Here is a 25,606-nt window from a genome sequence, read left to right as displayed (position 1 = left end):
TTGATATTATGCATCACATATTAAAGAAATAGGTACTTAAAGCACGCCTGTATTATAATTCAACGTTGTGTAAAAAGTTGAAAGTATTCGGTCATGGACTTTAGGAGGTACACACCAAGCGAAGTGGTGCAGTGGTTGGCGCACTGGACCCGCATTCGGGAGAATAACGGTTCAAAATCACGTCCGGCCATCCAGATTTAGGTTTTCTGGGATTGCCCTAAATCGCTCCAGGCAAATGCCAGGATGGTTCCTTTGGAAGGCCGCAGCCGATTTCCTTTCTCATCTTCGATACAATTCGAGCTTGTGCTCCGTCTCTGATGTTCTCGATGTCGACGAGACGTAAAGCCCGAACTTTCTACCTGCCTTCCTTCGGAGATTAATGATTTTGAACAAAAGATCACTGGCTTGTTTATTTATATAGATATTCATTGACAATGCGTTCTTAAGGCTTCAGTGATGGAATCGCATCTGAATTGCCTGAAAAGTAATAAAATGTGTGATGCAACGTTCCTGCCGAACCCCCTTTCTGAAGCAACACTTCAGCATCTACAGGCTCAGAGAGACTTCCGAACTGTATCCTGGATGTTTTAAAGCCCACTTACTAGTTTATGGCCGACCCTGGACCTATAAAAATGTGTCTTAATGGCAAAACCCAGAATCGAAATGAATCTCTGAATTTACTCAAATGGAAACAATTTCCTAAAACCATATATTAATCTGATAGAGATGCCATAATTGCAACTTAGGATCCAGTTGTCGTATTTAATAAAGGGAACGTAGGGACGATGTAGATATTAGAGAGAAGGGGCTTTAAGATAGGACATTTCACTCAAGAAAAGCAGATTTACTGCGGGCCTGTACAGATGAATAGATAGTTGGGAAACGTGGTAAAGGAAAGAAGGCAGAAAACAAGAAACCAGAACCTTAAAATGAAAGAGAACCCTGAATACAAATCTGAGGCATTCTGAATAGGTGACAGAAGTACAAACTTTAAACTATATTACCTGAAAATCAGAGAATACAGTTAAAAATTATTAAAATTCTCCTATTCAATATATTGAAAATACCTCGTGAAAGAAGTTTATTACATGTAAGGAGAATAAGAACAGAAAAATTTGCATAAATCTCTTGAGCAGTTTCTGAGATTTTTTTTTGAAATTAATGTTTTTTAATTGCATAAAAAGTTAAATATATAAAATATAAGGAACTTAACCTTAAATATGTTAATTTCATGTAAAGCATGGTACAAAGGTTTACTGCTCTATCTTCAAAATCGTGGCTTTGGTACATTTTTCAAATGTGTTTGTTTTTCATGAACGCCCCCGCTTAAACCGTCCCGCCAGAAATTTCCGAGGTCGATTTTATTTCTGGCGTGTAAGCAACTCCAGCGCAATAACTGCGGTGGCAGCCTGAAGTAACAAAGGTAAGCAACAAATGAGCACTCGACAAGTTTTTGTGAGCAGGCAGTTTGAAATAGGAGATGTGCTCCGTACTGTAGCAACGTCAACGTCAATATAACATACATCTCAACACAACAACATCTCTAAATCAAGCGTTCAAGACATTATCGAGAATGTTTTGAAACAGAGAAAAATAGAGGAATGTTTATTCCACACACCATGACTTCCAAACAAAAGTAAAAGTGTGTGAAGGCCTGTCGCGACTTGACAGAAAATCAAAAAGTATATTTAAATTTTTTCAGGAGGAAATAACCAGAGGTGAAGAGACATGGTATTATCAGTAAGAAAATACCACAAAACGACAATATGCAGAAACTCACTTTCAGGGTCAATGATGCGACATGCAGGCCAATGCGACGAGCAAGTTGAAGGACTTTTCTGACGGTTTTGCACGGCTGTGCAAATGCCCTGTGCTTTGCATTCACGTGGGAGAGACTATCTAGAACATTTGAAGCATTATAACCATCATATCAAAGTTTTTATATTTTTTATTAGTGCAGTCACGGAACTTTTTGGAGTGAAGGAGTATGTGATAACGTTTCAAAACATCTGTGCGTTTTGGAGCGACTACAACTTACCTGATCCTAGCACGAGAGCATGTTATGTAGCCGAATGTTTTATGTGAAAAGCTTTTTAAATGAAACAAAACGTTACTAACATTCTTCACCTTTATTCTTTGTGTCTATATATTTTCTGCCTTCTGCCGCTAGAGGGCTCCAAATTGTAGAGTGTAATATGGCGGTGTCTAGCGTATCGATGTCGCTGCGTGAAAAACCGTCCATTGTAATCACGTTTCGAATTCAGAGAGTTCCTCCGCACATGGAGTAAGCTCTCCTTCAGCATGACAATGCCACACCTCACAAGAGCGCTGCAACATCTGCAATAATCCAACGCCTTGGAATGACTGTCATCGATAATCCTCCGTAATGTCGTGACAATACCCATACAATTTTAATCAGTCTCTGAAACACCTTCGAAGACTTCCCTTTGACAGTGATGAAGTGGTGCAAGTAGAGGTGAGATTGTGGCTCTGTCAGCAAAGTCAAACATTCCACCGTGACAGTATTAAGATACTGGTCTGTCGCCAGGGTGAATAGGTTAAGAAATAAATATGCAGACATGAAGAATAAAAATGTAGAATGTTAATAACACTTGCTTTGTTTAAAAAGCCTAAGAAGTATTACATAAAAATTCGGTGGGATTACGTTTCAGCACGCCTTCGTAAGTTTTCCAGTGATGAACTTAACTTTGGAGTACAGTGTCTTCTTAGCAAGTACTGTCAGAACTATTTTATATTTATTACACATTTAGATATATCAGATATTGTTCTCTGTATTGGAGACAGTGAAAACACGTCCCAAATATTAACGATAGGAATCTTAAATTAAGACAGCCGAATGACCGGATCATATCGGTCAAAATCAGATTCCATTGTACTGGGCCAACATGTGGCAACGTCGCGCGGAGTGGCCTCGAGGTTTGCGGCGCAGTCACCTACTGCACGGCCCATACTGCAAGTGGTTGGAGTCCTCCCGGGCACGAATGTCTGTGTTGTTCTTAGAGTAAGTTAGCTTAAGTTAGTTTAAAGTTTGGTCCCTTAGGAATTCACACACACACCACACACACACACACACACACACACACACACACACACACACACACACACACGTAGCATAGCAACCTATATTTTAAAGATTTTGTTCTTTAACTGATGGAGAGATCACCACGCACACAGGATGAAAACAACATGAAACAAGCCATAGAAAAAGTCAGACTCCTTGAAATTTACAATCAGAGAAGGAAGTGACAAATGAGCGTAATTGTAAAGAGCATCATATTTGAAAAAAATCGGTACAGATAAATACCCAATAAAAATGAAACAAATGATGCACTTTGTAGAAGACAAAATCTCAACATTTTGGTACAATGTTTATAAATGTGCTGTGTGTCCACCCTTCGTCATACGACACGGGTTTTGACCGGTAGTCCCATTCCACAGAGACCCGTCGCTGTATGTCACTGGTGACGGTAAAAACAGTTATTGCGATACGGAGTCACAAAGCGTAGAGGTTCTGTGCTCCCAGATGTGGAACATAAAAGCTGTCCCGCATCCGCGACGCAGCGTATCGAGCGATGTGGTAACGTTTCATTCTCATAGTCTCGTCGGCTGAGGGAAGTTCAGCTGTGCACTAGCTCGATTGGTAGGCTTTATGGAACTTCGCAGTATCACATCCCTCACACGGTCCTCTGTCTGTTATTACTAGCATAGTCGGCCCGAACATTTTATATCACACAACTTAGGATTTACTGTTCCACTTGACAGTGCCGCAGTTAATTTGTGGTGTCTTGTAAAACTTGGGAATGGAAAGGTCTTTTTACTTACACTTCCAAATTGTAGCACACACAATGCTTTCTCAGCCTCGATCGGAACCATTTTTAAAAACTACGGTCGGTGGTGCCTCTGTCGACGGCTATCTAAAATAAATTGCTGTCACCGCTTTCAAAGAGAGTTGTTAATGTACTATACCATTTATTATGTTATGTTTAGCCATTTACCTATGAAGATCTTTTCCAAGCGTTTCATGGACTTCATAATTTCCTTATATTCAGTTCCAATAAAACATTGTGTGATGGACTTAAACCTTTATGCCAAAATAAAGTGATGGACAAGCCGCCTGTTTTATTACATAGTACTTGGAGAAACGCCTCGTAAACACTTAGCTGTTTTACAATATATTTATTAACATTAGGTTTCGATCACTAATCGTCTTCACAGTGGAATTATATTTGGACAACTTCACATGTCATAACGCTATTTCATCAGAAAAGATGCTATAGCTGACTTACAAACACCAGAAAAAGACACTTCACTCCATACTAGCGGCCCTAGCAAAAAGAAAGCATTGAAATCAACTAAAGTGCTCAGCTGCTTGACTTGGCTTGGCCTCAACAAGTCGTTGGAAGTCTCTTGCAGATATACTGAGCCATCCTGCCTCTACAGCCGTCCATAACAGCGAAAGTGCTGCGGGTGCAGTACTCTGTACACAAAGTGACCTCTCGATTATGCCTCTTCAGTGTTCGATGGGTGCCCAAATCTCATTCATTCAAATTGTCCAGAATGTTCTCCAAACCAATCACCAACAGTTCAGGGAAGGTGGCATAGCGCATTCTCATGCATAAAAATTCCATCATTTGGGAACATGAAGTCTATGAATCACTGCAGATGGCCTCCAAGTAGCCGAACATAACCAATTTCCTGCATATCCGTCTTTATATAGACTCTTGCGGGTCCTCGGCGATTCAGTATAGAAATTCTAATAAAAATATGTTTCAGCGGTCTGATTTTCCAATTATTATTTTGTTTCAGCAACCAGTTTCGCTGATACATTGCTCCATCTTCAGGTCCCTGACCGACATGTAGGAAGGTTCTTACCTCTGGTCCAGTCAAAATAGGAAACAGCATCCAGTGACTGATATCTGTACAATTTTGGCACAGCGATTCTTTGGATTAACATTTGGTGGCAAGTGAAGATCTAAGGGATCTACAACCAGTCATTGAGTGATGACCCCTTCTTGACAAAACCAGAGGTGGGAAACGACCAGCTGAACCAAATATTGACTGGAAATAATTATAGAACGTCGAATCAAAACACCTTGCATACATTCAAAATTTCAATTGTTGTTTTATCTACACAATCGTTACTCCATATCCAGGCCCCTTACCGAAGTAGGTCAAAGTAGGGGCCAGCTTTAAAAGACTGGTATCTGTAGATTTATGCTTGATACAGCGATCACTTCAAGCATCTTCGGCAGATGATACGACAGCACAGAATCGATCAGTGGGTTTTACAGATGAATTTCTACACCCCAAAGTGTAAAACAAAGAAAATCATGACGAAATCCAATAGACCTTACCAGGTCATCGAAATAACGTCTCCAAATAATCTGAAATTTCAGCTAGCAACAAGAACTTAAACTGTACCTGTAGAACCTTTTAAAGCCATTTAAGGGTGCTGCAGATACTCTGCCGCAAGTGCTGGCATCATTTACGTCATTTACCTTTTTATTAGCCCTTGACCACATGTATCGGAATGGGCTTCACACTGATATATAATAGCAATCACTACAATAATTACTGTTCTCAATGCATGTGCAAATAATTTATCCTATATTAACTTACTGTATGGAATTGTAATCCTAATCCTAAAACCCAATTCCTAGATCACTATTATCCAAGAGTTCTCTTAAACTGCAGAATGGATTCTTGTGAACCGTTTATGCAAGTTACTTTTAAAGTTATTGGAAGATATATTCATTGAAGAATGTGATAGTTTATTAAAATATTTCAAACAGTTCACTTTGTGACAGTTGCCCCTTTTTGTCAGCCTCTGTCCAGAAAAATCAATACTCGTGTTAATTCTAGTGTCATGATATTGCATGCTCACTCTGGTGTCGAACTCTGCTATGTTGTTGTTTGCATCTACCACTGAAGCATAGATATAAGGGTTTTATTACCGTTATTATTTTGGTCTTAGCGAATAAAGGGTGGCAGTGTTCCATTGGACGAATCTTAATAATTATTCTTAGCACCTTTTTTTTTAATCAGTGATACATCATTAACGTGATATTAGTAACCACATAACAACAGGCCATAGAATATACGAGATTGGGAAAGTCCAAAGTAAACAATCCTGAGATATTCCTTTCTTACTATATTAGATAATTTCCATATGTCATAGGACACCCTTGATATCGTTCTGCAGACATGATTAATATGTCGTTGACACTTTCGTTTGGAATATATATATATATATATATATATATATATATATATATATATATATATATATATATATATATATAGCAAGCAGTTTTATAAATTTTGCCTCTATGTCTTTATATAGTCCCAGTAGCAGGTGCTGCTTTTCATTGCGCAGTAGTGTATTAGATGTGAAACAGTTTAGTGTTGAGTAAATGGGTTTCTTGTGATTTTTGCCATAACCTTAACATATCTCGATGTGCGGTAATTAAAGCTGTGTCGCCCGCGTAGCAGATAACTGACTGAAGCACAATATAATGTGGACGATCACTAAATGCAGCAATGGAAGAACAGTCCAATGACAGATCCTGACATACACCAGATGTGATTTTCTTCACCTAATAATGCCCACTTTGAATTGACATAAATTCCCTCCTGTTATTTGGATAAGAACTAAGTATTTCTAGTGCTGTATTATTCATTCCATAATACTGTAGTTTGAAACTTGCTCGCAGAATAAAACTATGTACTGGACCGAGACTCGAAATTGAGACCTTTGCCTTTCGTGGGCATACGCTCTACCATCTGATCTACCCAAGTATGACTCACGCCCCGTTCTCACAGCCTCACTTCTGTCAGTAACTCGTCTCCTAATCTCCAAAACTCAAGGCATTTATTCATAAAAAAGCAAGTGGTCTGCAAATAAGATGTACTGTTCTTGTTACTGTGTAGTTACACAGCCAGTAGCAACCCATGTTTTTCAACTGGTTTATTTTATATTTTAATTCATTTACTATAGTAGTAAAGTATTTATTGAGCTCTTTTGGCTCACAGAGAACTTCTTTAGTGTGGGTATAAGTTGATTTTGTGTTATAATACCCCTAGATAGCTTTATATATGTTTGGAGCTCTTTCTATGTAATTCTCATAAGCAAATTGTTTGACTAGTTTATGTTAGGCTTTATAATGTTATTTTTTTTCATTTCAGGTAAGCTTTATAAAATATGTCATACTGCTCCACGTATGAAGGTAAGTAATTTGCATTTGTTTTAATTTCTCTCAAAGCGATTAGGGTCCTGCTTTTTACATGAAATGTTTGTACTCTGTGATGACTGTGGAACTAAACATTTACAATTTTCTTTAGAGAAGCCACTGTATCCTCCGTGGCTGTATACTTTAACCCACTCTTTTATTTGTTTGGAGTCTTCTCTCAATTATTCTGTCAACTTGCTCGCACAAAAGTTTCCCGTTGTAGTGCAAATGTGACCCATATTTCGCATGCAAATATCGATCAGTGACGCCTATATCTACAACGTCACAATTATCATGCTGCGAACAAGGTTGTATAGTCCAGGTGTTTGTTTTGTGTACTTATCTGTTGAAACAATAACATGAAGTTACATCGTGTCGACGGGGTACTGTAATAAAAATTGAATTTTTTGATTTATGTTCCACGAACTCCTTTATACCCTCAATACAATCGTCTGCTTTATTGCAAATATTTTTACACATCTTGTATAGTGAAAGGATTTTCTCCCTGATATTAGCAACGTAATCAGTGTAATGTATAAGCTTTTCACCCTTTTCTTTGGTTTAAAAGTACTTCTTATCAGTGATGAGCAAGAGTACCTTAAATCAACGTATATCTTCAAGATTTTATTGAAGAGAGTTTCAACAGGTAATTTATCTACATCATCTTCATAAACAAAGTCCCAGTTTGTGCTTCTAAGGCAGTCTGTGAATTACTGAATACATTCCTCTTTGTGATCTCTAACCCATGTCATGTTTGGCTTCTTATTTGTAGTCACATAATCATTATCTGGCTGTGCATAGCGGTATGTGAGGATTAGTGGACCATGATCCGCAAAATATTCGTCTGCTTTACTAACAGTGTATAGGTTTCTAGAGAAATTAACAACAAAAATGTCCAAACTTGCATTACAACATGTTGGGGTATTGTTGGTCCAAAATTACTTTAAAATTACTTTAATGATCTGAGTAAGAAAATATTTCTTTTTTTTTTCAGTTGGGAACGTTTGAGCTGGAAACCTTTATGTTGAAATCAGCATTTACTGCAATATTAGATTCGAGTTATACAATTTTTCTCACAATCTTTTTTCAATTTTCTCAAAATATAAATTAACATCACTGTTTTGAGATATGTACAAAGTAACAATTATGATATTCTGTTCTATCACTCTTATACAATTAAATTCTCAATTTACTTCAGACTATGAGCCTACATCTATTTTAGAAACTTTTATGTACTGTCTGATAATTATTGCAACTTCCATTTTCTCTCCCATTCCTGCACAGTATAACTGCCAGAATGTACTCATTAGGTGTGAAAAAATTTTGTTGAATTTCTGTAAGCTACTTTTCTGAGACGCAAAATACATCTATTTTTTATCTTACGAAAACATTTCAAGTCTATTAATTTATTTCTAATACTGCAAATATTGACTTGCATGAAGGTAAGTAATTTGCATTTGTTTTAATTTCTCTCAAAGCGATTAGGGTCCTGCTTTTTACATGAAATGTTTGTACTCTGTGATGACTGTGGAACTAAACATTTACAATTTTCTTTAGAAAAGCCACTGTATCTTCCGTGGCTGTATACTTTAACCCACTCTTTTATTTGTTTGGAGTCTTCTCTCAATTATTCTGTCAACTTGCTCGCACAAAAGTTTCCCGTTGTAGTGCAAATGTGACCCATATTTCGCATGAAAATATCGATCAGTGTCGCCTATATCTACAACGTCACAATTATCATGCTGCGAACAAGGTTGTATAGTCCAGGTGTTTGTTTTGTGTACTTATCTGTTGAAACAATAACATGAAGTTACATCGTGTCGACGGGGTACTGTAATAAAAATTGAATTTTTTGATTTATGTTCCACGAACTCCTTTATATCCTCAATACAATCGTCTGCTTATTAGAAGCCACAACGTTCGAGCCACGTAAACACACAACATGATCGTTTTCTTGCACTATTGTTTCCTTTTGGCTGATATATTCTAGGACAGCACTTGTTTCTGTTCCCGGTTTCGCGATTCCAGTATCTGCGATGATGCTATTTACGCCCTTCAATACACTATATTTCTTTATTAATACTGCAGTCAGTATCTACTCTGCTTTTGTGACCACCCATTTGCCGTGACTTTTCTTCGCTGGTGGTACACACATCACTCTTGTAGGAGTCCTTGTTTGAAGCACTACAATCCTTGTTAAGAATAACAAGCTTGTTATTAGTTACACTAGAGTCACATGAACATGGCGCACCAGTTGTCTGTTTATCACCTTCCGTTGTTAATTTCTCCTTAACTTCTTCGAATTTATTCATGTAGTCTTCGTTGCCAGTAGAGTGCATTAAATTTAAGGAAGGAAATGATAAAAGATGAGTAAAGTACACGTGAAGTGCTGTATGCACTTATATCGTATCGATGAGTAACAGTATGACATGGGATACAGCATAGTTTATGAGTAATTGGTGAAGTAGGTCTGATTGATGGAAAATACTAGGCTTATATTGTTAATTTATTCTGTTGGCGTTAATTAAGAGTTGTTCTGTTTTCGGGGTTTACTATATGACTGCGCCAGATGCGAGGTACTGTTACGAAATACATATGTACTACGGTACATATGTACGCATGTCTTATATGAAGGTGAGCGAGAAGGAGACAGCTGCTTCTGTCTCTGGTGGCGATAGTCGTTTTTGCAGGTAGCAATTCCATCAAGAAGTCCAGACTTGGTGCGATAAATCTGGTGATTGTACATCTCTTCACTGGAGAAGTTACGCTTGTGCCAAAAAGAGAACGTTGTGGTACGTTCAACTAAGATGGTTCAGACTAGATCACCTATTTTTAGGGGGTGCTGGAACAACCTGGTTGTCAGAGGGAAGTTCTGGTGCCTCATCCATGATATCAGAAAGTAGGCATGCAGTTCATCTATTCTGTATTTTCCCCAGAGGTGGTAATAGTTATAGCATCGCAAGAAGGTCGCCAACGCGAATCGATACCACATACATTAGCAAGGGCTCACGCAGCAATCTGCAACAACCAACGAGAGGCTCTCCAGAAGACCAAGAGTCCGTTTCAGCGCTGTAGTGTCCTCAAGCTGAGGTAAATTTATTGTCGGGCATGGAAGAGCTGAGCATGGTTCGTGATCCCATATGAAGGAGTCAACATTTTAACGAAGGATCAAAGAGTTCCTAAGATATTTGGTGAACTTCTACTTTAGTGCCGTTGAACATTGTGCCTCAAAAGGGTTTTTAATTAGTGGGTCGGGTAGTGCTTTGCTAGGCTATAGTAGTTGTGAATTGTTCAGTATTCCTGTGACAAAGAAGTGAGTCAAAAGTAAATATATTTTCTATTCATTACAATAATAAATTGAACTAATACTCATGAGTTATAGTTCCCATGTACCACTTCTCCGAGGAATCAAACAATCCTCAGTTATGGCTGGACGAAAGTAGTTTCGTGTGGTTACAGCAATAGTAACTTACTACGAGCAAGGGAGACCAAACGGAATGACAAGGCTAGAACCATGAGACTGGAGAACGTTAGTCAGTGGTACAGTATGTGAGGTAGCGTGGGCGACATTTCGCCTTCCTGCTGCTGTCACTGCAGCAACTACCACGAATATGATGCCATCTTTGCTGTTTGGCCGAAGAAACAGGTAGACGTGCCCCCTGGCCAGAGCATAACGTTTTTGAGCGATGCACTTACCCAGTCCTCCTCCTCTCATAAGACGAGTTATGCTATCACGTTAGGGAAGGATAACCAGTCATCAAATGTTCTAGCACATCGAAAGTGTCACGATGAGCAATGTAGCAAATTGTATAACTACAGGCAAATGCGTTTCTAATGTTGTATTGCTTCTGGTTGCGTTTCGTGCAACCTACATCTGCCTTACAGAGAAGTGTAGACAACATCATAAACAGCTAGCTTAACAATATCACTGTACTGGGTAACAAATAGTAGGTGGACAAAAGTAGAAGTTACCGGGTAACTGAAGAGTCAGGCACAAAGTACTAAGTAATCTTGAGTCAAATTCGTTAGTAGGGGTCCATGAAAAGGTGTCAAGGTGAAAAATTTCAGTGGGCAGTATAGTAACAACGCAGTTATTTGAAGAAGAAAGGAACAAATACATGCAAGAACTGATAGATTACCTAATTAATACCTCTAGAAATTACTGATGAAAGTAACAAAGAGGGGACTCAAAACGAAAACGTGGATAGTGGATCCAGATGCTTTCACAAACCGCAAGGCGGATACAATTGTACTGTAGCGCTCAGGAATGGTAAGTGGAATACGCTTTCATAATATATGTTAATGAAAAAGAAAATATTCGAGAATATATGGTGGCATGGTTTGTTGGTGTACGAAAGGGTGTTAAATTATCCTGCCTTTTCTTCAATATAGGCTTGGAAGAGGTTGTAACAGATGCAGATATCGGTACAAGAGTGACTATCCTATACAAATCATTACGTGCTGGCATATGAATGTGATACTAATACAAACGCAAGAAGGCAAAAAACAATGATAGAGGCATTTACTAGCAGCTAGGAAGAGGAATGAAAGCAAACATGTAAGGAAAACTAAGCACATTCACGCAAATAATAATTAATATCCTAATCTGCGTCTGCTTCTACGTACATATTCCGAAAACCACTATACGGTGGATGGGGGAGGGTATTTTGTACCAACAGTCGTCATTTCCTCTCCTGTTCCACCCACCAATAGACCAAGGGAGAAACGAATGGTATATCTGATGTTAGAAATCGTTAAGGAATTCAACATTGCGAGATTCACAGTGTCAAGAGTGTGCCGAGAATTCCAAATTTCAGGCATTACCTCTCACCAAGAACAACGCAGTGGCCGACGGCCTTTACTTAACGACCAACAGTAGGTGCAATCGTGTAGAATTGTTTCTACTAACAGACAACGACACTGCGTAAAATAACTGCATGAATCAACACGACATCAATCAGCATGACATCAACTACAGATCCTCTCCTGGGCTCGTGACCATATCGGTTGGACCGCAGACGATTGGACCGGGTGCTGAAGACCTTGCTGTCGTGCGCCCAAAACTCCTCTACTACTACTACTACTACTACTACCAGACGATTGGAAATCCGAGGCGTAGTCGCATGAGCCCCGATTTCTGTTTATAAGAGCAGATGGCAGAGTTAGAGTGTTGTGTGACCCCTCGAAGCTATGGACCCAAGTTGACAATAAGGCACTGTGCAAGCTGGTGGTGGCTCCATAGTTGTGTGGGCGTTGTTTACAAAGAATGAATTGGGTCCTCTGGTGCAACTCAATCGATCATTGTCTGGAAATGGATATGTTCAGTTGCATGGGGACAATGTGCAGCAATTCACAGACTTCATTTTCGCAAACAACGATGGAGTTTTTATGTATGACAATGCGCCATGGCACAGGGCCACAGTTGTTTGCTTTTGGGCTGAAGTAAATTCTGGATAATTAGATCGAATGATCTGACCACATAGATCGCCCTACGTGAATCCCATCGAACATTTATGCACATAACCCAGAGGTCATTTCGTGCACAAAGTCCTGCAACGGCAACACTTTCGCGAACATGGACGACTTTAGAGGCAGCGTGACTCAGTAGTTCTGTAGGGGGTTTCCAAAGACTTGTTGAGTCCGTGACACGTCACGTTTCTGCAGTTCGCCGGGCAGAAAAAGATCCGACACGATATTAGGAAGTATCCCATGACGTTTTCGACGTCAATAAAAAGACTAATTACTAGATAAATTTTAAAATGACTTTTTTTCATAGTGTTACACTCAAAGGGTTACATATATGTTAATACACTGGTAATTAAATATTCTTATCAAAATTTTCATCCTCTATTTCACCCTCATATGGGTTCAATTACGAAAAACACTGAAACACGAATTTTCTTATTTCCACCCAAAAATTGAAGTGCCACTTTTCGTAGATGTAGCTCGAAAAGTGCTTCGCTAGTTCTTTAACAACGATCTGTTTTTTGAAAAACTTTATCCCACTATTTCATCCACATACTTGTTAAATTTTCATAAATTCTGAAATATGTATTTTTCCAGTACTGACCGACAAACCAAGTACCAATTTTTGTGGCTCTAGTTTAAACATTTCCTTAACAGCGTCAGGTTTCGTCTTCCATTTCACCCCTTTAAGAGTGGAATTCCGAAAAATTCGTTCTTAAACAATACCTACCGTAAAAAAAATGGCACTCAGCACTATGGGACTTAACATCTTAGGTCATCAGTCCCCTAGAACTTAGAACTACTTAAACCTAACTAACCTGGACATCACACACATCCATGCCCGAGGCAGGATTCGAACCTACGACCGTAGAAGTCCCGAGGTTCCAGACTGTAGCGCCTAGAACCGCACGGCCACCACGGCCGGCACCTACCGTAAACGACCAACACCCTTTCCAATGTTAAGTGGTCTAGACGGGGGTGAGTCAGTCATTCAGGACATTTCGTTTTATATATACATTTCATGAACATGGCAATACAAACTGCCTTAAGATTGAAAGGCTGAATGTTCAGGACTTGTACTGATAGCTATTGACAGGACGATCAAGAAAATCTTTAGCGCTGGGCCTGAAAAAGCATGAGGGTTGGAAGAAAAAAACTGGAAGAAAGGTGTCGGAGAGGTCACAAGGAAAATTAGAGTTCAGAATTGGCTGACATTGACTCTGTACAGGAAAGAATGGAATGCTCTTCTACAGAAGGCGAAAGCTCACCAATACCTGCCGTACCACTGAAAAAAAATTGCAGGTAAAGATTCCAAAGAAGAATAGAAGGATGACATCAGCCAGCCAACACGGTTTGGTTACGGTAACTGCCGTCTATATTTTGGCCTTCAAGCATTATCCAGCCCTCAGTCCGGAAGCGCACGGAGTCTGCCTCATTTGGCACGGGAGTCTACAAAAGGCCGGAGGCGAGTGTTGCACTTTGCTGTCTCTGCCATGCTCTTTGAGGGCAAAACGCTACATCAGTGTACGGGCTTGCCCCTTAGTTGCCGACACCAACGAATATGACCTAAAGTAAAATAAACTACTATCAATGTGTGGTGTTAGACAATGCATTTTCACTCCTCCCATCAAATCAAAAGTAAAGTAGAAGACGTTTTTGATGAATTTACAGCAAAAGCGAGAAAAATTACGTCACGTAAGATCTGAAAACAGCACTGGTAAGATATTAAACACACCAGCTTGATCGAACCCACTAAATTACACATCAATATCCTTAACACCGGCCTGCGGCATTTTCAATGTTCGAATATAAAAACCTAGTACAAACAAACACATTCTGTATACAAACTAACACTGATTTCTAGAGAATTCCTCGTGCGAAACATAGCTTGCTCTTTTCCCCACACTATATCCTGCGAACAATGGATAAAGGGGATGCATTTGACAAAGTCCCCCACTGAAGACCGTTAACGGAAGTCCGAGCATACGTAATAGATTATCAACTATCAAGATGTCGGCTTCAAACAGCGATCAGGAGGAGAATAGATAATAAACAGATTTATTGTATGTATTTATTTACCTTAGTTTCTTGTTCAGCTAATTCAAACCTTACAAAGTGCAGCCTCTTAAAACTTAAACTAACAAACACAGTTTCAATATCTGTTTCCAAGCAGGAGAGGGAGACGCACTGAAACAGTTTCTGACATTGTATTTGCTAGGTTAATATTACAGAGGCTGCTCCTTGTAAATTTTGAATTAGCTGAACCATAAAAAAATACTTAAATAGATGAAGTACTTCTGTTCCTCACAACTTTTTACAGTCACCAACTTCATAGCTGAGAACTTATTACGTATGTTCGGACCTTCATTAATAGTCTGTAATAAGGCACTGCGTCAAATGTTTACCGGCAAACCTACCAAAATGGAATCTGCCTATCGAACTTGGTCCTTGGTTCACAGTATATTGTATGAAAAAAACAAGTAAAATTATGTCCTTTATTCATGTTAGGTTGACGATTCGACGATAAACCGAGATATGGAAGTTCTATCTCGGATTTCAGATTCTCGATAATGATTTGTACGAGTCTGCGGATGATGTGATTCACTAGAAATCAGAAAAAGACCGTCAATATGTTTCTGAACGCAAATGCTCTTCAAAAGTTGTCGCTAATCAGGTAAACGAAATATCTGTTTAAGGAAGCAAACACTGTTGTGTCTCACTCCATACATCAAGTGAATGTGCGTGACAATGTGATGGTAAAAATGTTAAGGGCTATCCTTAACATTGATTAGTGTTACACTAATGTGGAACTAATATCTTGTTGAATCACTGATTAGTCACCCAGCACATAGTGGTAAGTCAATCCCAGCCAATGTTCTGAATTTGAAAATGAACTATGTTAAGTACTCATTGACGAATTCCTGTGAATTTACCATTTAAAAAATATTTGTAAACGATGAACAATGTGAATAAAGAAACATGTTGCATTTAAGTGAAATACGTTACTTATGAGATTTTATTGACACTTTACTGTTCAATTTTTCAAAACAACCAAATCATCCATTGCCATTATCTACAGTCGAGGTCTTCATGTGTAAGTGGCTTGAAGATTTCTTAAGTAATACAACCCACTACCTTTTCATGGACGTTGACTGTTCGTTACAGACAAGATTATCGCCTGGAGTGTCCCGGGGAAATGTGATGGTATCGCTCTTGTTCTCTGGATACATGAACCATCTGACGGGCTGGGTGAGGAGCAGTCTGAAATTTTGCTAAAGATGCTGCAGTGTACGGGAATGTCGCAGTTGTGTGACATAGGATGGCTTAGACGAATTGCTTTTCGGTGTGATCAATGGCAGCTTACTCAAAATATACACTCCTGGAAATGGAAAAAAGAACACATTGACACCGGTGTGTCAGACCCACCATACTTGCTCCGGACACTGCGAGAGGGCTGTACAAGCAATGATCACACGCACGGCACAGCGGACACACCAGGAACCGCGGTGTTGGCCGTCGAATGGCGCTAGCTGCGCAGCATTTGTGCACCGCCGCCGTCAGTGTCAGCCAGTTTGCCGTGGCATACGGAGCTCCATCGCAGTCTTTAACACTGGTAGCATGCCGCGACAGCGTGGACGTGAACCTTATGTGCTGTTGACGGACTTTGAGCGAGGGCGTATAGTGGGCATGCGGGAGGCCAGGTGGACGTACCGCCGAATTGCTCAACACGTGGGGCGTGAGGTCTCCACAGTACATCGATGTTGTCGCCAGTGGTCGGCGGAAGGTGCACGTGCCCGTCGACCTGGGACCGGACCGCAGCGACGCCCGGATGCACGCCAAGACCGTAGGATCCTACGCAGTGCCGTAGGGGACCGCACCGCCACTTCCCAGCAAATTAGGGACACTGTTGCTCCTGGGGTATCGGCGAGGACCATTCGCAACCGTCTCCATGAAGCTGGGCTACGGTCGCGCACACCGTTAGGCCGTCTTCCGCTCACGCCCCAACATCGTGCAGCCCGCCTCCAGTGGTGTCGCGACAGGCGTGAATGGAGGGACGAATGGAGACGTGTCGTCTTCAGCGATGAGAGTCGCTTCTGCCTTGGTGCCAATGATGGTCGTATGCGTGTTTGACGCCGTGCAGGTGAGCGCCACAATCAGGACTGCATACGACCGAGGCACACAGGACCAACACCCGGCATCATGGTGTGGGGAGCGATCTCCTACACTGGCCGTACACCTCTGGTGATCGTCGAGGGGACACTGAATAGTGTACGGTACATCCAAACCGTCATCGAACCCATCGTTCTACCATTCCTAGACCGGCAAGGGAACTTGCTGTTCCAACAGGACAATGCACGTCCACATGTATCCCGTGCCACCCAACGTGCTCTAGAAGGTGTAAGTCAACTACCCTGGCCAGCAAGATCTCCGGATCTGTCCCCCATTGAGCATGTTTGGGACTGGATGAAGCGTCGTCTCACGCGGTCTGCACGTCCAGCACGAACGCTGGTCCAACTGAGGCGCCAGGTGGAAATGGCATGGCAAGCCGTTCCACAGGACTACATCCAGCATCTCTACGATCTTCTCCATGGGAGAATAGCAGCCTGCATTGCTGCGAAAGGTGGATATACACTGTACTAGTGCCGACATTGTGCATGCTCTGTTGCCTGTATCTATGTGCCTGTGGTTCTGTCAGTGTGATCATGTGATGTATCTGACCCCAGGAATGTGTCAATAAAGTTTCCCCTTTCTGGGACAATAAATTCACGGTGTTCTTATTTCAATTTCCAGGAGTGTAGAAAACTGTAAGTTAATGCTGATGAGTATGAAAAACATTTATGTCACTGTCGTATACACTAAGGGCGGTGTATTTCTTGATACAGTTACGTTCATTAAATATCGAGGGGTTTCGCTGCAAAGTGAAATGAAGTGGAACGAACGCGAAAAGTTGAACGCCCAACATCGGTTTATTGGGAGAACTGCTGGAAAGTGTAGACTTACAAAGGAAAGCCCGTATTGAACACTAGTGTGTGCCATTCTTCAGTAATACTTGAGAATCTGTGTACCGGGGCATATTAAAGGAAGACTTCGAATGGAATCATAGCCGGCTTGTTAGATTTGTTACTGGTAGATATGATCAACACGCGAGTGTTATGGAAATGCACGGTGACATCAAATCGGTATAGTGGCAGGGAAGACGAAGTTCTTTTCGAGAAAACATAACAAGAAAATTTAGAGAACAGGCATTAGAAGCAGATTGTAGCACGATTCTAACGGGACCAAAGTAAATTTCCCATAAGGACGGGGAGACGAGACAAATTATGGCATGCCCGGAAGCGTATAGACAACGGTCTTTCTCTCGCTCCATTAGCGAGGTGAACAGGAAAAGGGATGAGTGGTAGTGGTACAAGGCAATGAACCGTATGGTGACTTGCTGAGTATGTATGTAGATGTGATTGTAGATGCAGCTGTGAGTTGGTCATTTGCAACAACGGCCGAATCGCTGACCTTTCAAACAACACAGCGACAGAGTCACATAAGTGGAAAAGTTTTAATATATTTTTGTAAGATTCACAGAGGTCACTCCTTAGCTTTCTAAGTCTATCTTATCGCTAACCAGTTCATACAATCTTAACTAGGGCCCTACTACTCACATTTCACCTTATTTCACACTATATGCTGAGTAATAATCTGGTGACGAAGGTAATGCACACAGGTATTCGTGTGTCCAGTACAGCCTTCAAAGATACATCCCACAGCAGGTATGTCACAGGGAATATTTTTGTTCGTAACCGTAGGCTGTATTCATAAAAACTCGTTATTAGCACCGGTAAATTATTCTTCCTCCAGTCGCTGCACTCAAATTATGTTTCTCCATCCGATTTCTTTCCTCCCGTACCATCAGCTTGGCTCATGATCTTTTGACCCATCATTTCTAGCTCTCTTTGTTTGACATTTTCCAGGAAAATAACTTCATCCCCAAATTCAACAAATCGTACTTTTCATCCACCCCTACTGCCCAACAGTCACAAAACAATGCACCCTCAGCATCTGTAGCCATGCCAGAATGGAAGATATGTACTGCCTGACTAGACAAGTGAAACACCAAGGAGAGGAGGACGTAACGAGACGAAACTGTAACGTTACATCGTGAATTAGAGAATCACGGCAAATCAGAAAAGGGCAGTATCACGTTGCACGCCATGTTCTGGTGTTTCTGTTGGCAAGAGCGCCATAAAGTCTCGTACCCTCTCTTGAGTCAAGCTGACCCACACCACTTTTGTAACTGGTCCTTAGTATCCCACATCTAATAACACTAAGAAGGAATTGACGTCTGTTATGGGCCACACGTGTTGAAACGTCCCCTTAGACAAATTAGTGAATTACTGTGCTGGTAAACCCCTTACGTTATCTGATTTTCAAACAGCTCAGCAAAACTGAACATACTCAGACATTTCGCTCTTTACCTATTATGTTCAACACGCAATCTGACTTCCAAACATCCCTACAAAAGAATGGTCCCGACTAACAATAACCTATACCTTTCATGAATCACTTACCTCACAAAAATCTTCATTACTCGAACTACTGCAATACAGCAAGCGCCAATATTGCCAGCTAAATAAAAGATTCTAGGTACTGAAGTCATAACTACTGATAGGCATAGTTAGCAAATGAAAGATTTTGATAAAGAACAATGTATTTACCATAATACTTTTCTAAAGTCATTATACATCTACGCGCTGTTAACAGTCAACCGCCCAACACTACAATATCGACTATTTAAACAATGGGCACCAGCCACAGACTGCAAACAGCACAGCCAGTGATTTTCATACAGAGCGCTACGTGGTGTTACCAACATAAAATCCTAAACAGCCAACTTACAGTTTTATAGAGAAATCATCAGGAGGTCAACTACGTCAGCCTGAAGTAGGCAGTTCATAACGACACGTGATTTATGTATGGACTAGCACTGTCCTGTTGAAAAATGGCCCCGTCATGGTTTTTCAAAGTGAGTTAATACATAAGAAAGTAGGATGTCCGTAGAGTGCCTTGTTGCATATCCGAAGGCCAGAAAGTAACATCGCTGTGCCTCGCCAAAACGTTGCAAGAAGGAGACCTCTCCCTACCCATCCGCCATAGTCTCCGGCGGGGTCATCCAGAGCAATGCGGAGCTCCAATTCACTGTAGAACAAAACGTGGCACCATTCACCAGTAGTCCATGTTTCCCACTCGCAGTACCATTGGAAACGGAGCCGATTATGTTGTGGTGTTAACGGCAGTCTACGTTTGGGTTGATAATTCCCTCGCCTGGTTACGCGACTCTCCGACCAATGGTATAGCATCACACATAATGTCGCAGGGTATCCATTATTTGTTCTCCGATGGTAGTTGCAGATTTGAGGGGATTTCTATGTACGCTGTGCACAATACGGTGGTCCTCCCTTGTGGTGGTCAGATGTGATCGACTAGAGCCGATCATCGCGTTTCCATGCAGTCTAGTCGACCACGTGGCTACAAGAAGCCCAACAATGAGAGGCCTGGGAGTAGACAACATTCCATTAGAACTACTGACAGCCTTGGGAGAGCCAGTCCTGAAAAAACTCTACCATCTTGTGAGCAAGATGTATGAGACAGGTGAAATACCCTCAGACTTCAAGAAGAATATATTAATTCAAATCCCACAGAAAGCATTTGTTGACAGATGTGAAAATTACAGAACTATCAGTATAATAAGTCAAAGCTGTAAAATACTAACGCGAAGTCTTTACACACGAATGGAAAAACTAGTAGAAGCCGACCTCGGGGAAGATCAGTTAGGATTCCGTAGAAATATCGTAACACGTGAGGCAATACTGACTCTACGACTTATCTTAGAAGCTAGATTATGGAAGGGCAAACCTACGTTTCTAGCATTTGTAGACTTAGAGAAAGGTTTTGACAATGTTGACTGGAATACTCTCTTTCAAATTCTGAAGGTGGCAGCGATAAAATACAGGGAACGAAAAGCCATTTACAATTTGTACAGAAACCAGATGGCAGTAATAAGAGTCGAGGGACATCAAAGGGAAGGAGTGGTTGGGAAGGGAGTGAGACAGTGTTGAAGGCTCTCCCCGAAGTTATTCAATCTCTATGTTGAACAATAAGTGAAGGAATCACAAGAAAAATTCGGAGTAGGTATTAAAATCCATGGAGAAGAAATAAAAACTTTGAGGTTCGCGGATGACAATGTAATTCTGTCAGAGGCAGCGAAGAACTTTGAAGAGCAGTTGAACGGAATGGACAGTGTCTTGAAAGGAGGGTGTAAGATGAACACCAACAAAAGAAAAACGAGGATAATGGAATGTAGTCGAATTAAATCGGGTGATGCTGAGGGAATCAGATTAGGAAATGAGATACTTAAAGTGTGAAGGAGTTTAGCTATTTGGGGAGCAAAATAACTGACGATGGTCAAAGTAGAGAGGATATAAAATATAGACTGGCAATGACAAGGAAAGCGTTTTTGGAGAAGAGAAATTTGTTAACATCGGGTATAGGTTTTAGTGTCAGTAAGTCGTTTCTGAAAGTATTTGTATGGAGTATAACCATGTATGGAAGTGAAACATGGACGATAAATAGTTTGGACAATAAGAGAATAGAATCTTTGGAAATGTGGTGCTACAGAAGAATGCTAAAGATTGGATGGGTAGATCACATAACTAATGAGGAAGTACTGAATAGGATTCGGGAGAAGAGAGGCTTGTTTCACAACTTGACTAGAAGAAGGGATCGATTGGTAGGACATGTTCTGAGGCATCAAGGGATCACCAATTTGGTATTGGAGGGCAGCGTGGAGGGTAAAATCGTAGGGGGAGACCAAGAGATGAATATACCAAACAGATACCGAAAGATGTAAGTTGCAGTAGGTACTGGGATACGAAGAAGCTTGCACAGGATAGAGTAGCATGGAGACCTGCATCAAGCCAGTCTCAGGACGGAAGACCAATATATGAAGGTGGTACTTCCAATCCTTCCCTAACCCGAGCTTGCGCTCCGTCTCTAATGACCTCGTTGTCGACGGGACGTTAAACACTAACCACCCCCACCATCAGTTCTTTCGGACATGATCACGAGATGAATACACTAAGCAGATATTCAGAAGACTGTAGGTTGCAATAGGTGGTTGGAGATGAAGAAGCTTGCACAGGATAGAGTGGCATGGAGAGCTTCATCAAACCAGTCTGTGGACTGAAGACCACAACAACAACAAGAACAACATCACAGCAGTGGTCTTCGTTGAAGTTTTAAACACCTTGCTTTCCACTGTTGGAGAGCAATTCGGCGATGGCGATTGCATCTTTCAACACGATCGAGCACCTTTTCACGGACTGTGACGGAGTGGTGGCACGACAGTAAACTCCCTGTAATGGACTGGCCTGCACAGAGTCCTGATATGAATCCTACAGAACACCTTTGGGATCTTTTGGAACGCCGACTTCGTGCCAGGCCTCACTGACCGATATCAATATCCCTCCTCAATGAAGCACTCCATGGAGAATGGGCTGCCATTCCCCAAGAAATCTCCCAGCTCCTGACTGAAGGTATACCTGCGATAGTGGAAGCTGTCATCAAGGCTGAGGGTGTGCCAACGCCATATTGAATTCCAGGATTACCGATGGAAGTCGCCACGAACTTGTAAGTCATTTCCGTCCAGGTATCTGGGTTCTTTTGATCACGTAATGTAGCCCTTTCAAAGGCGACATTCTATGAGTCCGCAGGAGATCAGCATCATTGACCCAGCAAGGGACGTAATTATTAATAAAAAATAGTTCCTAACGAAGAAAGCAACTAGTCGAAGAAATGACGTGAGACTTCGCAGATAGCTATAGTTGAATGGATGGTGGAATGAAAAGTCGGTGGGGGGGGGGGGGGGGTGGGGAGGAGGAGAGGAAGTAGATTTCATTGTAACTAACACTCAATTCTGCTTTACAGAAGTTTTGATATGATGGTGTCAGGATCTAGGACATCATTATAAATAAAGATTTGCCTCGTATGTGTGACTATGTCCAGCACTGCAGTTTCTGAACAAATAAATGAATGGCTTCCATTTGCAGTCACAGTTCCCCATGTGTCGGTAATCAGTTGCCGCAGCATTGCTGGAATGGTTTTTTGGTATAGAGGTTTCGGTGGCCACATGAAGTTGGACGCAATGACTTCTGTGTCCCGAGGATCGCTGTTATTTCTCATCGAAACGCTGGATGTGTGTTTGGAGAAAATTCTGAAACTCGTTATTTGATGTTCGTTGCGTTACACTGTAGTGCTGTCCATCAGCTGTCAGATTTGAATCATCTCTCTCAGAAAACAGGGAGCGAGCTGTCAAAAGCTGCGGAACTCTTTTCTATCTGCAGCCGGCGACAGATAAGCTGGCTCGATACTGGATTGCCTGTACACACTAGGGCGGTAGCACATCGTGTTTTCGTTACTGGGTAATAAGTTATTCCATGGGAGTCGAAGTACCATTTCCGTAGTGACTCAAACGTTTAATTACTAGCATGTTTACTTCCTCATATGCACCTTGTGCCCCGAGTGGTCGTAGCTGGTAGTTTCCGTATTCTTTCAATTCGTACATATTTACATGTAGGGTGCTGTTCAGACATGTCTGAGAGGCCAGACACCATTCGTCTGATTCAGTTCTCGTTGTATAAAATGGAAGACAAATATTCAGAGCTCAGCTGCAGATGGGCTTTGCATTAAAAGCGACATGTCAAAATTTGTGCTCTGACTCGAACCCAGATGCTCTGCTTCTCTGGAACGCTGCCCTGAATCAACTCAGCCATCCGAGCACGCTTCGCGTCCAGTCCAAATTCCAACCTGCCGCATAATACAGCTGTAGTGTTATCCATCCAGTATCTCTATTTGACACCAAAATAACATATATAGGATGATTGATTCGCTCGTACAGCTGCGTTTAATGAAACCTATAATGCCTTCAAATAGATTCCACGAGCAAGATATAGATGTTCCCTCATTCATTATGAGCAAAATGTAAGTCCTACAGACAAAATGAATAGGATCTTCTTGCAGAAAGTTAATTTTTTGTACTAATAGTTTGCGCTTAGCGAGCGATGGAATATGAAAATCTTTAACCTGTTATTTGAAGGTTTTGTGGGGTGCATAAAATCGAGCGGTAGGGGCATATATGTGACTTTCTGTGCGTGTGTGTCACTATGTCCCCCAGCACTACCAGCAATAAAATGAGTGACTTCCAAATCTATGAGCCAGAACCTTATGACTACAAGATTGCGAAGGTACATTTCTCCACGTGTCGGGAACAGTAAGACGGGTCAGCACTGGAATGGCTCTCCTCCAAACAAGTGTATTAGAGGTGCCGCTAAAAGGCGAAAGACGTCCTCCAATACAATGACTCTTGTGTACTTAGCCATTTCTTATACAAAGGGTGATTAGTGCGAAACTCAATATTTGACATCTTCTATGTTACGCTACAGTGTGTCAGATTTGCGTCAGCTGGCTCGGACAACAGGGATCGGGCTCTCTCAACAGCGACAGAATACTTTGCTCACTTTAGCTAGCTACACAGCGGTACGGCCTCTGATAGCGGATATCCCGTGTACACTATAGCTGTTGCTTATAGTGTGTACTCGCTATTTTTTATTTTTTTTATTTATTTGGTCGCCATGTTGTAGTCGCTTCTGACTAACGAATATTTCAGAAGACTCGAAGTAATTACTGCTTGAAACGTTTCAGTACTTGCAAATTATTCTTCCCCGTAGGCAGTTCGTGCCCGACTCCGGCGTAATGGGCATTTTTCATGTTTCTCAAACTCGTTCTACTCAGCGGTCTCGGTGTAACGGAAGCGTTTCTTTTCTCGTCCGTCTTCTTACATGTGCGATCGTGTTGACTCTGTGGTTTTCATATTATACCACTTTCTCATTCCCAGTTGAGTAAAAAGTTTTTACCACGAAGTATCTAATATATTTTGTTACTCATCACACCTTCTTTCTCCTCATGCAATTTATTGAAGACTCGGGAAGAATCTGCAGAACGGAAAGATACTTTTTTGATACATTACGGCTACTGCTGTACGGCAAATAACTGGCTTTTCGATACCCCACGCCACTCGAATTGCATGTTTCGCATAGTATGGTCGGTGCGCCAGATAGAATTGTCCCGCATCCACTCAGTGTCGGCAGGGGTATTAACTAGAGCGGTAAAAGTACCATACCGTAGACTATCACAAGTAAGAATAGAGTGGTAGTTTTCGTAGTAGCCCTGGTCAGCTAACATCGTACCTGCATTACCTGCACGTTAGGCGTGTCGCATTTCTAGTAGCCATTACCTCAAATCGATAGCTTGATTTTCGTATGCGACCAGTGTCTTACTAGATTTTCCTGGACCCCGGAAGCAATGATCTTTCCAAAAAGTAATTGATGATGTGTTTAATGCAGCGTTACCGACGGATCATTTTTGTTAAGTATAATTAACCTTCGGTTTGTTACTTAAAAATAAGCAGTATTTCTGGCAAAACTAAAGGTTTCAATGATTAATTCAACGTCTCATTTAAGAATTGTTGATTTGTAACGTGAAAGTCAGGGACATTGTAGTGAATTTTTTTTAAAAAAAGTTTATTCATATAGCGATAGAAAACTCTTTTACCTTAAAGGCAAGGTACAATAAAGTAGCACCAAAAAGGAATATATCAAACATCTCTTCAATACTTCGTCGAGCTTTTATAAAATATGTTTCTGTTATTTGTAAACAATTTTCGCACTTATGAATAACAACAGGAAACAAGACGAACAACGTTTTATCGATTGCAAAATAAATATAATTATATATATTTTTGCGTTATGGATGTAAACTGTATTTCGGTCACTTAAAATCATCGA

At 41.0% G+C, this 25,606-nt stretch overlaps 1 protein-coding gene across 1 annotated transcript in view; it reads right to left on the bottom strand.

Annotated features, from left to right (window-relative positions):
- LOC126355537 (dipeptidase 1-like) overlaps positions 1-25,606 on the bottom strand; it is a 399,494-nt gene that overhangs the window by 291,939 nt on the left and 81,949 nt on the right. The window lies entirely within an intron of this gene.

Source organism: Schistocerca gregaria, chromosome 3 (genome assembly GCF_023897955.1).
Source record: "Schistocerca gregaria isolate iqSchGreg1 chromosome 3, iqSchGreg1.2, whole genome shotgun sequence".
NCBI classification, from domain to species: Eukaryota; Metazoa; Arthropoda; class Insecta; order Orthoptera; family Acrididae; genus Schistocerca; species Schistocerca gregaria.
Note: the sequence above shows the minus strand (reverse complement) of the source record. Positions and strands in the feature narration are given on the sequence as shown.